Source organism: Schistocerca gregaria, chromosome X, assembly GCF_023897955.1.
Source record: "Schistocerca gregaria isolate iqSchGreg1 chromosome X, iqSchGreg1.2, whole genome shotgun sequence".
Lineage (NCBI taxonomy): Eukaryota > Metazoa > Arthropoda > Insecta > Orthoptera > Acrididae > Schistocerca > Schistocerca gregaria.
In genome coordinates, this window is record NC_064931.1 from 183,843,233 (window position 1) to 183,860,400 (window position 17,168).

Genomic DNA, 17,168 nt, shown 5'->3' on the forward strand with positions numbered 1-17,168 from the left:
AAACATTCCTCACACACAAATAAAGAAAAGATGTTATGTGGGCATGTGTCCGGAAACGGTTAATTTCCATGTTAGAGCTCATTTTAGTTTTGTCAGTATGTACTGTACTTTCTCGATTCACTGCCAGTTGGCCCAACTGAAAGAAGTTAATGTTGACTTCGGTGCTTGTGTAGACATGCGACTCATTGCTCTACAGTACTAGCATTGTTGGTGATGTCTTGATTGGGCCCATGTTCTTCCACCTACGCTCAATGGAGCACGTTATCATGATTTCATACTGGATACTCTAACTGTGTTGCTAGAACATGTGCCTTTACAAGTATGACACAACATTTGGTTCGCGCACGATGGAGCTCTTGCACATTTCAGTCGAAGTGTTCGTACGCTTCTCAACAACAGATTCGGTGACAGATGGACTGGTAGAGGCGGCCTAAGTCCATGGCCTTCACGCTCTCCTGACCTCAACCCTCTTGACTTTCATTTATGGGGGCATTTGAAAGCTCGTGTCTACTCAACCCCGGTACCAAATGTAGAGACTCTTCGTGTTCGCGTTGTGGATGGCTGTGATACAATACGCCATTCTCCACGGCTGCATCAGCGCATCAGGGATTCCATTCGACGGAGGGTGGATGCATGTATCCTCGCTAACGGAGGACATTTTGAACATTTCCTGTAACAAAGTGTTTGGCGTCACGCTGGTACGTTCTGATACTGTGTGTTTCCATTCCATGATTAATGTGATTTGAAGAGAAGTAATAAAATGAGCTCTAACATGGAAAGTAAGCGTTTCCGGACACATGTCCATATAACATATTTTCTTTCTTTGAGTGTAAGGAATGTTTCCTGAAAGTTTGGCCGTACCTTTTTGTAACACCCTGTATACACGTACATCCATTTTTGTATGTATGCATTTGTCTTTCTCAAATCCGTCTAACCGTCGGAAGTAGGACGTGTGTTGTGATATTCGGTGAAGCAATTTAGAAAGACAGAATTCAGCATTTTGGCCTTCATCTTATTATTTTCCGTTTCGGTGCTATCATAATGAACGAGCCCCTTGGTTACATCGGACATTGTACGTAGTACAGAAACATTTGAAGGTATTTTTGACAACTCATCAGGTAAGACCTTTCTTTGAACGCTTCTTGAATAGCTGTCCGTAGCTTGTTTTGATTTAATTTAGCCTTTCTTTGTCAGCAAGAGTTCGTCTTTGACGAATTTTCTATGAAGCCCTCTCCGGTTTTTCAGTCGCTTCGTGATATTACTGATTCGTGACGGGACCTTTCTATCCATTACTACCTTCCACGACATTAACTTACGTAGCACATGCACTTCTTGTCACAGATCTCTCATATTCTCCTAATCACACCTGAATGTTTTAGCTGACTGCCCAGGTAGTTCCCTACCGCACTTGTTAAACAGGAATATCTTTTACCTATCATAGTGACGTTCGACAACAATGATCACTGATGCTGTAATTGCCTTGTGGTCACTGATTCCTATATGCACACTCACTTAATCAAAACGTTCTGTCTGCTCGTTGACATCACATACACTAAGTGTTCCGAGAAAATGATGTTTACGCATTTTCTTTGCAAAATACGAAGCTACATTTTATAAATAAGACGTTGTAATTTGTTGAAAATCCTGTTGAATCTTATGTGCTCAGATACATTCGCAATAGTATATTTGGTTTTGTGTTTAATAGTTTACGTAGAGTTAAAGCTTTCTGATAACTACCATTAGTTCTAAAAAATTCAATGTGATTTATTTGTCTATAGCTCTTGATCCAATTTTTCGGTAGCGGAGTATCTTCAGAAGCATTATATATGTATAAAAAATTAAAAAAAAATAATGATGAAAGATAAATTCTGACATTAGCTGCAATCGGGAATTGAAATAAATCCAGTGGGTACAAATGAAAATTTAGTATTTTATCCATCATCTACTCAGCGCTGTCCTCACAGGGGACGTTACGTATGTAATGTGCGACATAGGGAATTTGGGTTGGATGAGAAGTGTGCTCGGATAGCCGAAGTTGTTAGTGAACCTCTCGCGACACGCACAAAATCCGGGCTCGAGCCCTGGTCTGGCACAAATTTTTACTTGTAGCTATTGGATTTATTTCAGTGTCCGATTGCAGCTGACGTCGGAAATTGTCATTCGTCGTTTATGTATAGCCGCGGGATCATTAATGGTGTCTGTTCGTCCGAACGAACAGACATCAAACATATAAAAATTAATGATGTGTGTTAAAACGAATCATTTTTATTCGGTGTTATTCACTTTACTAAGATAATGTGGTAGATTGCATACCTTCCTAGCAGTATAGTATGATATTTAGGTCAGGAGATGGTACAGTTAAAAACAATGGACAATGATTGCTAAAATCGTGAAAGACCCTTACACTACACAATGCTGAACAATTTTAAATCTGTGTTTTACAGACAATTTGGAACTGTCAATTTTGATGTTTTTCTTTCTTTTTCAGGTTAAAATGCATTAGCTTTTTAATAGTGACTGGGAGATTCCATTCCTTGAGGCAACAGCCCTCTGCTTCGCCACCACCTTCAAGCCGTCAACTATAAACCTGGGCACGCTGCTGCTCTCAGCGACCTTCTCTACAAGGTGAGCTTACATACTTTCTTTACCCTGTTATCGTGTGATAATAGTGCAGTAAAGTTGAGACAAGACAGAAAAGAAAGAGAATTAGAAACAACAATCGAAGAAAAAATATTTTGGTGACTATTATATTTATTTCATGTCCTCAGTAGTGTAACGAATCTGGTTGTTGTTTGGAGGTTTCATTCCTAGTATATCATCAGGTACCCTCAAAGAAGTCAGCCTGAAGCTGCGTTCATTAAATATTGATGCATACTACAATCAACAAGTATCTGCACAGAACATATTCTATTTAGATTTTAAAGTTAAATACTCATTGTGTCTTAAAATATCAGTGCAAAGGTCTACGCTCAAGTACTTGTGATTTTGAAACACTTGATGCGGACGGAAACTTGAAAAAGATTTATAAATTCTAGACATTTGTTAACCGAGTTTGATGGCAAGATTTCTAAATTAAATTGTCTTCCTGGAGTTACTTGATGGAACTTTCCATCCTTCTCTCTTACTGTAAATCACACAGTAAGATGGATTCTCAACAGGTGTATATCTGAAAGTAACGGAAAAGAAGTTTTAAAGGCATTTCGTCTTCCTTTCGCTTAAGATAATTCCAATGAAAAATGTAAACTTTCTTTACTAAACGCTTCTCTATTGCCGCTACAATACCCTTAGTGCATTTTGGAATCACACTGTTATCCATTAATATTTACATGTTTTCGGGAGCGATTTCTTAGTTGTCCATCCTTTATAACTAAATTTAAATATAGTCTTGTTTCTCGTTTTAAACACCGTGTGCTGTAGCTTAGCTTGACTTTGGTGCTAAAGTTAGGCATAATTAGTGAGAGAGACCATTTTGCTGAGTAGGAGGCCTGAATAACTACAGAACAAGCAGTGATATATTTTTTAACACTGTTGTATCCGAAATGTCTTGTGATATACTTAAAATACATCAAACCGAAAAGTCACTTGAAAACTAAAAAATGGGGGAACTACTTAAACAATAACCAGAGTGTTAATAGGAACTATTGTTAGTCCTAGTTTCCACATATCCTTAGGAGCGTCATGGCATGCTCTGTGTAAGATGGCTTAAGATATGTATTCCAGGTAATGAGCTTTGCAGAATTCTGGAAAAGGCAATGTTGGAGGCTGAAGAGTCTGCACTTGATTTCGTTATTGGAGCTCAGACATGCTCCATGGTTATGCGGTTAGGATTCCTCGCTGGCCCGTCCACGGGACTTCACCTGGCAGGCATTTAGCCTCCAGGAGAACTCGACATGAACGGACATTCTCGTCCATTAAGAGAAAGTGTTCCTGGAGCGTAGGTCATCAGACACAATGCTTACGTACGTGTCACCTGTCAGAGCCGTATCTAGACGTCTCAGGGGTCCCATATCACTCCAACTGCACACGCCCCACACCATTACAGAGCCTCCACTAGCTTGAACACCCTCCTGACATACAGTATCCATGGATTCATGAGGTCGTCTCCATACCCATACCCGTCCGTACACGTCCACGTCCATCCGCTCGATACAATTTGAAAGGAGACTCGTCTGACCAGGCAACATATTTCCAGTCATCAACACTCCAATGTCGGTGTTGACAGGCCCAGTGGAGGCGGAAAGCTTTTTGTCGTACGGTCATCAAGGGTATACGAGTGGGCCTTCGGCTCCGAAAACCCATATCGATGATGTTTCGTTGAATGGTTGGCACGCTGAGACTTGTTGATGTCCCAGTATTGAAATCTGCAGCAATTTGCGGAAGGGTTGCACTTCTGTCAGGTTGAACGATTCTGTTCAGTCGTCGTTGGTCCCGTTATTGCGCAGGATCTTTTTCCGGTGGTGTCGGAGATTTGATATTTTTCAGGATTACTGACATTCACGGTACACTCGTGAAATGATGGTATGGGAAAATCCCCACTTCACCGTTACCTGGGAGATACTGTGTCCCATGACTCATGCGCCGACTATAAAACCACATTCAAACTCACTTAAATCTCGATAACCTGCCATTGTAGCAGCAATAACCGATTTAACAACAGTGACGGACACTTGTTCTGTGTAGGCATTGCCGCTCACAGCGCCGTATTCTGCCTGTTTACACTGTATTTGAATAAGCGTGCCTATACCAGTTTCTATGGCGGTTCAGTGGATCAAGAAATATTTACAAGGCAATACATACAAATTACTTACCTCATCCATAGTGATTTTCTCCCAGCTAAGTACAAAACGCCAAAAACAGCTGCATTTTTATCAATATTTTGTTGGCTTACTTAAATTATTTAATGAAGCAACGTGTTTCGAGGTAAAGGCATCTTCAGGCTACAGTGGCAGTACAAAAAAAGAACATAGAAATATCGGAGTTAATGCATACGGTCTTGGTATGTGCTGTAGTCATTCTGCGGACAAAGAGGAGGATGAAATGAAATGATGGCTTGATATTACTGGCCGGGAACCCCGTCTGGGGTAGTTCGGCCACCTGGTGCAAATCTCTGTATTTGACGTAACTTCGGAAACTTGCGCGTCTCTATGATGAAGGTGAAATAAAATTATTTAGACAACACAAACACCCGACCGGGCCGGAAATCGAACCTGGGAGCCCGCGATCTAGAGTAGGGGTAACGAACCTTTTTCACCTACCATCCAATTTTGTATCTCTGTTAATAGTAAAATTTACTACACAGCCACTGGTCCAACTATAATGATCATATATAAAGTAAGAGCCTAACTTTATAAAATTTATAAAGTGGAGTTACAGTAAATTAAAATTACAGTGATCAGCCAGAACATTATGACCACCTACTTAATAGCTGGTATGTCCACATTCGGTAAGAATAACAGCGGCGACGCGTCGTGCAAGGGAAGCTGTATGAGGCCTTTGTCAGTCGCTGGCACCACACCTGCACGCACAAGTCACCCAATTCTTATAAATTCCGGGGAGGGAGGCGATGAGCTCTGACACCACGTTCGATCACATCTGAGATTTGTTCGAGCGGCTTCAGATATGGTGAGTTGGGATACAAGCACGTCAATTGGAATTTGCCACTTCATTCTTCGAATCACTCCATTTCAGTCCTGGCCTCGTGACATGGCGCATTGTCCTGTTGAAAAATGCCACTGCCGTCGGGAAACATGATACTTATGAAGGGGTGCACGTGGTCTGCAACCAGAGTACGGTAGGCCTCACCCCTTTCCCGTCATGGTGCCTTGCACGAGCTCCACCGGCCCCATGGATTCCCACGTGCATATTACCCAGTAATATTGTAATGGAGCCGCCGCCAGCTTGTCTACGTCCTGCGGTACAGGCGTCAAGGAGCTGTTCCCCTGTAAGGCGACTGATTCACGCCCTACCATCGGCATGATGAAGATTGTATCGGGATTCGTCAGACCATGCAACGCTCTACAAGTGCGCAAACGTTCATTGCCGATTCACGTGCCCATTTCAGTCATAGCTGCCGATGTCGTGGTGTTAACATGGGCACATGCGTGGGTCGTCGGCTGCGGATGCCTATCGTTAAGGTGTTTGGTGCCCTGTGTGCTCAGACACACTTGTACTCTGCCCAACAGTAAAGTCTGGTCTTTGTTCCGCCACAGCTACCACCTGTGCTGTTTTACCAGTCTGCCCAGCCTACGACGTCTGTAATGAGGGCTGGCTGCCCAACCCCACGACGTCTGGACGTGGTTTAACTTTGGTTTCGCCACATGTTGAAGAGACTCACCACAGAACTCCACGAACACCCGACAAGTCGTGCAGTTTACGAAATGTTTGTGCCCAGCCTCAGGGCGATCACAATCTGCCTTCGGTCGAACTCAGATCGCGCGTCTGCAGCTCGTGGTCGTGCGGTAGCGCTCCCGGGTTCGATTCCCGGCGGGGTCAGGGATTTTCTCCGCCTCGTGATGACTGGGTGTTGTGTGATGTCCTTAGGTTAGTTAGGTTTAAGGAGTTCTAAGTTCTAGGGGACTGATGACCATAGATGTTAAGTCCCATAGTGCTCAGTGCCATTTGAACCGTTTTTTTTTACATCGCGCACCTTCCCCACTCTACATACGGTCAGGACGCTCACTGATACTACATATACACCGTGCGTGTGTCTGACTAGCAGTCATTCCTCGTCAGATGACGCTGCTATCGCCTGGACGGGTTTATATCGATAGTAGGTCGGTGGTCATAATATTTTGGCTCATCAGTGTATGATAATTATTACTTACCAAATACTTTGTCAAAATTTTATAAAAACCTAATGATTTGCCGGCACTATAGCTCAGCGTGTTCGATCAGAGAGCGGGTTGGCCTCTGTGATAAAAAAAAACTGAGTGAAACGATCAACAAACGAACTTAACCGGATGTCATGTGACGTCCGCAACGAACAAACAACGATCAACAACGAACAAAATAGAGAAAAAAAGTAAAGGTCGGTAGGGATCAGGTTAATCATCACTAATGTAGTTGCAGTGACGCTAACCACTGGCCGACGACCTGCGAGCAAGAGTAGGAGAACCTAATATTAAGTTACCTTTCTCTTCCTCCGCCGAATGACCCCATCACATGCACCTCTGTTAAATATTTTTTGTATTGTTGTAATAGCCTGAAGGTGAGGTTTGTACATCAAAACATGTTGCCTCATTAAGTAATTTAAGTAAATCAACAAAAATTTTGTGACTGGTAGTGAGCTCTGAAAAACTTCCTCATATTTTTGAAACAGTCACGGTCGATTAACGTCATTATGTCTTATCTGTGTTTTTTTTTCTTTTCTTTCAGTACTGCTGACTTTTTCACAGTTAAACAAAAAGCTATTTAATGAAAGTAGTTTCACCAACTTATATTGTTTATAGCAGTGTAAGTTTCTTTTTTGTCCAGGTATTGCAGAACCTAAATCTTTTTACGCCTTTAGATACCTGGCTTCTTTTGTGGAAGAAAACTCATAGAAAAAAATCTAGGTTGTCATGGAATATGGAATACGTCAAAATGTCAAGACACTATAAAATAAAGCCTAAGGCCGCACAAAACCGGAAACCACTACTGTAAAATAAGTGAACGTGGCGATAATAGGTCAACTTCTAGTGGTAGGAGACTTATCATTCCCCCTCCTCAATGTCAACATCAGAGGATTCTTCCCGAGACACTTTGACGTTGACGTCCCATTCTGTTGACAACCTAAGACTTGTGAACATGCCACCATTTGAAATGCGTGGTGCAATGTTTTGACGTTCCTTCTCGACAGGTGTGAATCGACCTTATGCAGCAAGATGGTCTAGTAGTCTGTTGTGCACTGGCGAGCCGGGGGCGCTGCCTGCTGACACGTTCTCTCGTTCTCTACCTCGAGAACAAAGCCGCTTTCCTTAAGCCGATAAGTACGGCCAACCCCAAGTTTGCAAGAGGTCCATAACACGCCAAACAGCCGCCCTCTTGCTGGCAAGATGTGCGGTACTGAAACTCCAACAGGCAAGGCTTTTATAACTACCAGAATGCTCTGCGGGTCTCTGTACCGTAGACTTCCTTGGGCCGTGCCTGCACTTGTAAGCCAGAATGCGGTACTGCGATATTCACATTGAGGATCCTTTGTTGCAATCAGATGATTGTATGCCTTACTCAAACAGTAGTCCCCAAGCTTCGCACTCATACTTACCGGTATAGCGAAAGCTATGTTTGAGCAGCGATTTCATCAACTTGAAACAGTTTTTGACTGCTAAAAGTTGTTCGCGCAGAGATTCTGACAGGTCACGGTTAGTCAGAACGATTCCTATGCTTTTCGTCATACTGCAAGTTAGCGCATGACTGTCTTTTAGTTGAGCCTGAGAAGGTAATAGGGCACATTGGAGATGCGCATAGGGGAGAACCGGGCAAAGTGGCAAGACAAAGATATACCTATTTTTTAAGCTGAGTAGCAATAGACGTACTAGAGAAATGAGTGTTTATAATCTGCAATTATTGAAGTATTATATCGAATGCTTTAAATACTTTAGGATCAAATTTAGTACTTCAAACAGTTCAATATTCACAAAGTGGCGTACAAAGTTGCCACTTACTTTCAAACCCAAAAATTAGGGATAAGAAACTGTTTTAACACAGAACTACATATATTACAAAACATGATTCAAATTAACTTATTTACACTTTTCATTAATAATAGTCGAATTGCGTTCCTCAATTTCTGTACGTAGTTCATGGTCCCAGAGGGAGTACAACTGCCACTAAATTCACTGCACTTGTAGCCTTGAATCTGAAAAGTTTTCTTCGCAGTACATGCACTCTCTCTCTTCATCGTGTACGTCAAAAATAGCTCTTGTTGGGTTGGGTTTCCGCTCTTCGCACTTTTATTCATCTTTTGGATCTGCAGCTTCTTCCGTGTTTGCGGTTAAATTATTGGATATAGGCTCCGCCTTTTATGCGAAAACACTGTTTTTGCCTGCTACCCAAACATGTTTCGCCACCTCTGTGCCATCATCAGTGGGTTTTGCTTACTGAAAACTGTAAAAAGTGAACATATTTCAGGTTGTAACTGATCTAAGAAAGTGAAACCCAAAGAAAGTTTTTGTTCGATTTTCTTCTTACCGTGAGTTTATACGATTTTGCAGGACCGTCTGTATAGTGTCCTGTACTGATAGCTCGTCACTTGCAAACCAAACGATGTAAATGTGAATTTCATCAGCGAGTTAACATATCCGTTGATTTAAAAAAAAAACTGATTTTGTGCCTTTGCAGAGTGTGGTGTTCTCATTTAACACTTGTTCGCCTTTTGCTGTTGTCGTCTGTATGTGGAAGTTCTCTTCTGTTGTCAGTTTGTGGTCTAGGCTGTGGCTAGATTTCATTATTTTTGAAGCTTACCTACAATAACAAAATTGTCCACAGCACAGGCAACATATTGAAGAAACACGGACTTCAAGTAGGATACAGGACAGACAACAAAACACAGAAAAAACTCAGAACGCAGGAGACACCCATAGATAAATTCAACAGATCAGGAATATATGAACTCACATGCAACACTTGCCAATCAGTATACATGGGACGAACATGTTGGAGCTTCAAAAGAAGATACTCAGAACACACACACACACACACACACACACACACACACAGGAAGAGAAAAAGTAAACAAAATTCAGATCCGGCGCCAAACTATCTCACCGACAAATGAACGCCGACAGTGTTAGGAAACACAATAACGCCAGCCGGGTTGGCCGAGCGGTTCTAGGCGCTACAGTCTGGAACCGCGCCATTATGAGGATAGAAATCAGGTCTGCTCTAACCCATTAGCGCCAAATTTTTTTAGTGTGAATTTCTTTCAAATATGTTGAAAACGTCTAAATAAATAACGTATAGCTGAAGTTTAAATTGATTCCCTGTGACAGAAGTAAAAATAATGACTGTCCTATAAATAGGACGCTCGGCGCTTGCGGTGCCCCATAAGAAAACAATCTTCATTCAGCTTGCTTTCCTGTTTTACAATTTTTGTTCCACTTTATTTTTAAGGAGATAAATTAGAAACAAAACACTAAATTTCAAAGTGAGAAAGATTTATATAAATGCACAAATTGCAAAATAAACTCAGTACTCTTGAAATATTATGGCCGCGCGGGATTAGCCGAGCGGTCCAGGCCCTGCAGTCATGGACTGTACGGCTGGTCCCGGATGAGGTTCGAGTCCTCCCTCGGGCATGGGTGTGTGTGTTTGTCCTTAGGATAATTTAGATTGAGTAGAGTGTAAGCTTAGGGACTGATGACCTTAGCAGTTAGGTCCCATAATATTTCACACACATTTGAACATTTTTCGAAATATTATGATAAATAATTTATGAAAGTTTGTAGTTAGCCTCTAAATGGAGTCACATCAGTCATACACTTGGTGAATAAGGGTAACTGTGATTACCTGCGAAAGTTGCTCATTAGAACCTACAGGCGCAATGAGTTACACTTACTGAAAATGTTGAATCTAATAATTATTGATGTAACTTTTGGAAAATAAGTTTTCATAGAAATTCGTAGCTAGTTAGGTGGTAAAATTACAACCAATCCACTTGGTTGGGAAGTTTGTTTAGTTATGAAATTTTGGAAAATAAAGAGTACATCAGGTTACATCACGTTTAGTACAAAATGTTAGAGGCTTCGACGAACAATTTTGGAATTGGCATTTTCTCTGCTTTTCTCTTTTTCCAATAATGTGACCTCTGTCATCCAGCTGCGCAGTATCCAGAGCTTTCTTCCTAGAGGTCTGCAATGGTACTGGTATGCCAATGCTGCTTCTTGCATTCTGCCCGATTTTCATATAAGAGGTGGCAATCTGTCTTTGAATAGACTTCATGCTTTTGGTCTCCTGAGATACATTGTTGTAGAGCACATATGTGTTTACCACAGCCATGTCAACAGTCGTTCTGAAAATTGGCCAATACCATTTGTTCGCACAAACTGTGATCGTATGTTTCCCCAGAAGCCAGTCATGGCGGTCTGCGCCGCCCACATACTGTATTTGTTGTAGTGGCTCACAACATAAAGCAGTGCGACGAACTTCTTTTCATTTTGTCTTCCAGAAACTGAAATCAGAGGCTCAATTCGATCTAAATCAGCTGCTGATGAAACGCAAGTGTTGTCATTCCACTTTACCATGGTGATTTGGGTGGTTGTGTCAAAATGGGAATCATAACTTCTCGATCTTTCTTTGCTAAGATTTTGTCTGCTTCGAAAGGGCAGTGAGCAGTCCTGTTTTTTCCTGTTGTACCTGTGGCACTGAATCTCATCTGTTTTAGTTCTATAAATGAATAATATGAACTAAAAAAGCTATCAAAATACGAGGTCTATCCACAAAGTACATTACGTTTTGGCACTAAAAATAAAGTATTGGAATTTTTTTTATTATATACAGATGAAAGCCACACTTAAACACTACTTTTCTACATAGTTGCCATTTAAATTAAGGCACTTATCGTAGCGATGGACGAGCTTGGAAATTCCTTTGTCGTAAAATTCGGCCGCCTGCGCCTTCAACCACGTGGTTACCTCTTCTTGAAGCTGTGCGTCGTCATCAAAACGCTGCACAGCCAACCACTTCTTCACTGCAGGGAATAAGTGGAAGTCGCCCGGTGCCAGGTCGGGACTGTACGGCGGATGAGGAAACAACTCCCACTTAAAAGATTCGAGAACTTCACGAGTGGCATTTACCGTGTGGGCCCAGGCGTTGTCGTGAATCAGCAAGATCTGTGAGCCCAACTTTCCCCTGCGCTTGTTTTGTGTTGCTCTTCTGAGGTTGTGCAGAGTTTGGCAATACCTTTGAGAGTTTATTGTAGTGCCTCTTTCCAGGAAATCCACAAAAATCACACCGTTTCTCTTCTCTCCCAAAAGACAGTCGCCATCACCTTCCTTGCCGACATTGTCTGCATGCATTTCTTGGGTTTGGGGGGGGGGGGGGGGGGGAGGATTTGTGTGCCGCCACTGCAATTTTGTCTCACAGTTCACATGCTTAAACCATGTTTCGTCACCAGTAACGATGCGATCGAGTAATGAGTCGCCATCTTTCTCGTAAGCGTCCAAAAACGTTAACGCTGCAGCCATTCGCTGATTTTTGTGAATCTCTGTCAAGATTTTTGGTATCCATCTTGCACAAAACTTGTGGTAACCAAGCTTTTCAGTAATGATTTCGTGCAACTAACTTCGTGAAATTTGTGGAAAACTCATAGAGAGTTCCGTTATTATGAAATTACGGTTTTCACGGACCGCGGCATCGACTTTTTCTACAAGTTCGGCAGTCACTATGCTGGGTCTCCCACTTCGCTCTTCGTCGTGAAAGTTAGTTCGGCCATTTTTAAATTTTATGACCCATTGACGCACTCCACCTTCAGTGATTATGTTGTCCCCATACACTTCACAAAGCTGCCGATAGATTTCTATCGGTGTACAGTTTTTTGCAGTCAGAAACCTTATTACAGCACGCACTTCACACTTCGCGGCATTTTCAATTAACGCTGACATTTCAAACTTTCACAGTAACTCAACGGAGTACAGCACGAACCTCTCACTAGCACGGCAGGATGCCGACTGAGCGGCGGAATGCCATGACACCAAGATGGCCGCGCTACCCCGCCCCTAACGGACACAAACGAAAACGTAATGTATTTTGTGGATAGCCCTCGTATATGATATGGCTGTTAGGGTCAGTGACACACAACCATTTCTCTCACGACTCGTTTTCTCAAAGGTAGAGAATCTTCAGAGACATCATTCCCACAGTACAGATCAAAATTATGACAGTAGCCACCTGTCCCACACAAAGCCCGAAATTCATACACAAACATAATGGGTTTCCCTTTCAGAAATTGCTTCAGAGAATGGCGACCATGCTACTGGACCATCGTTTCGTTAATAGAGAGATTTTCATCAAAAAGTCCCCAATTCTGGCAGTTTTTATTCAATCAAATTTCTGACCTTGAACCCTCGATCACTTTCGTTAGCATTCGCTTCATTAGTATCTACAAAATGTAGCACTGCTTTTAGTACAAGGTATTTATGACGTGGTATGGCACTTTTTACAAGGGGCATCATCAGATCATCATCGTCAGACTAATAAACTTCTGGAGTTGCAATGTGTGGTATCCCAATAAAATTAACAAACCAATAAAAACTTCCAGTTCACGTATTGAGGTAGACTACTGTGGCTTGTTTTTCCACTGTTTTGTATACTTTTCAGTTTGTTCAATTAGCAACTCAGAAGTAGGCAACAGCTGAAAAATGTCCAATGGCGTATAACCTTGTAGAGCATTCACAATATTTTCACGTTTAGTTTGTGCCGGACTACCTACATTGCCGAAACTATAATTAGGATGTGTCTTAGACCATACTGCCGTGGTTCACTCTCTTTTTTCTTTTCAGAAGAATGATTCTGCGATTGTGACTGAACTTCACAGTTTGCTTGGTACTAGATGCAGATGTTGTAGCATAGCTTGGAACGTCGTAGTCCTCCGGCACGTTGATTTCTACTGTCCCTGGAATATAAGATCTGAAGCTCGTGGTTTGGTAGCTAGCATTGCTGCCTCTGGATGACGTGGTCCCGGGTTTGATTCCCGGCTGGGTTGGGGACTTTCTCTCCCTGGAGACTGGGTGTTTTTGTTGTCCTCATAATTTCATCATCATCATTTGTGACAGTGGCTACATTGGACTGTGTAAAAATTAGGACACTGTCTGGGCGCTGATGACCGCGCAGTTCAGTGCCCCGCAAACCATCATCATCATCATCATCATCATCATCATCATCATCATCATCATCGACACTCCACTCATCTGTCAGTTCATCGACATCAGGCGGTAATGGAACCATATATGCCTCTGTCTCTTCAGAAAACAAGTATTCTGCAGCCTCCTTGGACGATTTCAGTGTTTTCCGATACATATTTGAATTCCTGAACGAAAAGGAAATTGGGCGCGGGTATTATAACGCCTCATCGTCCTGTTTAAAAGACACCATTTTCAACTTAAATTGTTTAGTACGCGATTATTCGTTTTAATCAGGTATTTTATACAGCTGGCATAAATAGACTTTCAACATTCGAATACTAAGTAATAGTATTTACTTACCCTTCTCGTAAGACTTCCAGCAAAACAGAAAGCAAATCGTGTGCACATGAAAAAGTTCACTAATGTTGACATAAAGACATATAAACACAGGATAAGAAACTTGGTCTCCAAATGGACTATAGTTTTAGCTGAGAGTGTGGAGGCAACAACGTTCATGGTTTCATGATACAACAATGGAAAGTAACTGTCCTATAACTAGGAAGCTGGGCGCTAATGGGGTAAATACACGCTGTAACGGTCGTGAGCATCTTTGAGATTGGTCGTGGTGAGTCGTTATTAGTCAAGAAGCCTTCAAGACTACAAAGATGCTAGTACCAGCACCTCACTAAGTTTGGACGAGGTCGTGTAATAAGGCTACGAGAAGCTGCATGTTCCGTCTGTGCTACTGCAGAAAGACGTGGCAGGAATGTAGCCACTGTACATGATTGCTGGCAGCAGTGATCACCAGAATGTACGGTCGCTGGATGACCGGGCTCCAGATGGCCACGTGGCATTACCGAGAGTCTTATCTACATCTATTCACAATAAAGTGCCTGGCAGAGGGTTCAGTGAACCACCTTCAAGCTGTCTCTCTACCGTTCCACTCTCGAATGGTACGTGGGAAAAACTAGCACTTAAACTTTTCTGTGCGAGCCCTGATTTCTCTTGTTTTATCGTGATGATCATTTCTCCCTATGTAGGTGGGTGAGAACACAATGTTTTCGCAATCGGAGGAGAAAACTGGTGATTGAAATTTCATGAGAAGATCCCGTCGCAGCGAAAAACGCCTTTGTTTTAATGATTGCCACTCCAATTCACGTATCATGTCTGTGACACTATCTCCCCTATTTCGCGATAATACAAAACGAGCTGCCCTTCTTTGTTCTTTTTCGATGTCATCCGTCAGTCCCACCTGATGTGGGTCCCGCACAGCACAGCAATACTCCAGAATAGGGCGGACAAGCGAGGTGTAAGCAGTCTCTCTAGTAGACACATTGCACCTTCTAAGTGTTCTGTCAATGAATCGCAGTCTTTGGTTTGCTCTACCCACAACATTATCTATGTGATCGTTCCAATTTAGGTTATTTGTAACTGTAATCCCTAAGTATTTAGCTGAATTTACAGCCTTCAAATTAGTGTGACTTATCGCGTAATCGAAATTTAGCAGATTTCTTTTAGTACTCATGTGATTAACTTCACACTTTTCCTTATTCAGGGTCAATTGCCACTTTTCGCACCATACAGATATCTTATCTAAATCATTTTGCAATTGGTTTTGATCATCTGATGACCTTACAAGACGGTAAATGACAGCATCATCTGCAAACGATCTAAGACTGCTGCCGAAATTGTCTCCTATGTCGTTAATATAGATCAGGAACAATAGAGGACCTGTAACACTTCCTTTGGGAACGCGGGACATTACTTCTGTTTTACTCGATGACTTTCCGTCTATCACTACGAACTGTGACCTTTCTGATAGGAAATTACGAATCCAGTCGCACAACTGAGACGATACTCCGTCGCCACACAGTTGGGTTAGAAGACGTTTGTGAGGAACGGTGTCGAAAGCCTGTTGGAAATCTAAAAATATGGAATGAATTTGATATCCCCTGTCGATAGCACTTATTACTTCATGAGTATAAAGAGCTAGTTGTGTTTCACAAGAACGATATTTTCGAAAACCGTGCTGACTGTGTGACAATGAACCGTTTTCCTCGAGGTACTTCATAATGTTCGAATACAGTATATGTTCCACAACCGTACTTCAAATCGACGTTAGTGATATAGGAAGACCATCGCGTTCGGCGTATGGCTCTGCCGCATCGAACTGCATCTTCAGCAGTAATTTCAGTAGCAACTGGCACCGGCTACTTCCAAGGACAGCTTCGAGTCAGGCGCCCTGTAACGTCCATTCCACGGACCCCAAACCACCGCCATTTGCAACATCAGTGGTGTGAAGCAATAGCTGATTGGAGGGCAGGATGGAGGTCTATTGTGTTTTCTGATGAAAGCTAGTTTTGCCTCGGTGCCAGTGATGTCCGTGTGTTGGCTATGAGGAATCCAGTTAAGAGCGTGCAACCAACCTTTCTGCGTTCTAGACACACTGGGTCTATACCTGGAGTTGAGGCCTGGAGTGCAATTTCGTATGACAGCAGGAGCACTCCCGTGGTTATTCCACGCACTGACTGAAAATCTGTGCGTCATTCTGGTGATTCGACCTGTTGTGCTGCCATGCATTATCAACATTTTAGAACATGTTTTCCAACAGGAAAACGCTCGCCCGCATACCGCTTTTGTAACCCCGCATGCTATACACGGTGTCAACGTGTTGCCTTAGTCTGATTGATTACCAGACCTGTCTCCAGTAGGACACATATGGGACATCTTCGGACGACAACTCTAGCGTCATCTACAAGTAGAATTAACTGTCCCTGTATTGACCTACCATGTGCAACAGGCATGGAACTCCCTCCAACACACTGACATTCTATAACTCTAAAAACAGGGCATCGACGTTTGCATGCTTGCATTCAACGTTCTGGCTGTTCTTCCGGTTATTAATGTCCCAGCATTTCACATTTGCAATGGCGGTCTCTGGCGCCGCCGTCATGGACTGTGTTGCTGGCCCCAGAGGCGGTTTGAGTCCTCCCTCGGGCATGAGTGTGTGTGTTTGTTCTTAGGATAATTTAGGTTAAGTAGTGTGTAAGCTTAGGGACTGATGACCTTAGCATTTAAGTCCCATAAGATTTCACACACATTTGAACAGTAACTATGCTTCGCAGACAGGTGCGTGAACAATATACGCAGATGTCAGCATTTGAGAGAGGACGTGTATTTGTGCTCAAAGAAGCCGGTTGGAGCAATCGGCGATTCGCTCGACGTTTGAATAGGAACGATTCCACTATTCTACGATGGGTTGACCATGGACCAACACAGCGCCAAGAAGGTTCAAAAGGCTCTGACCACTATGGGACTTAAAATCTGTGGTCATCAGTCCCCTAGAACTTA

At 42.5% G+C, this 17,168-nt stretch overlaps 1 protein-coding gene across 1 annotated transcript in view; it reads left to right on the forward strand.

Annotated features, from left to right (window-relative positions):
- The window catches only part of LOC126297831 (HEAT repeat-containing protein 5B), a 472,968-nt gene that overhangs the window by 159,694 nt on the left and 296,106 nt on the right, over positions 1–17,168 (forward strand). Inside the window, exon 2 of the mRNA XM_049989077.1 lies at positions 2,489–2,625. The gene's annotated coding sequence lies outside the window, so the exon portion shown is untranslated. The remainder of the gene's footprint in view (positions 1–2,488; positions 2,626–17,168) is intronic.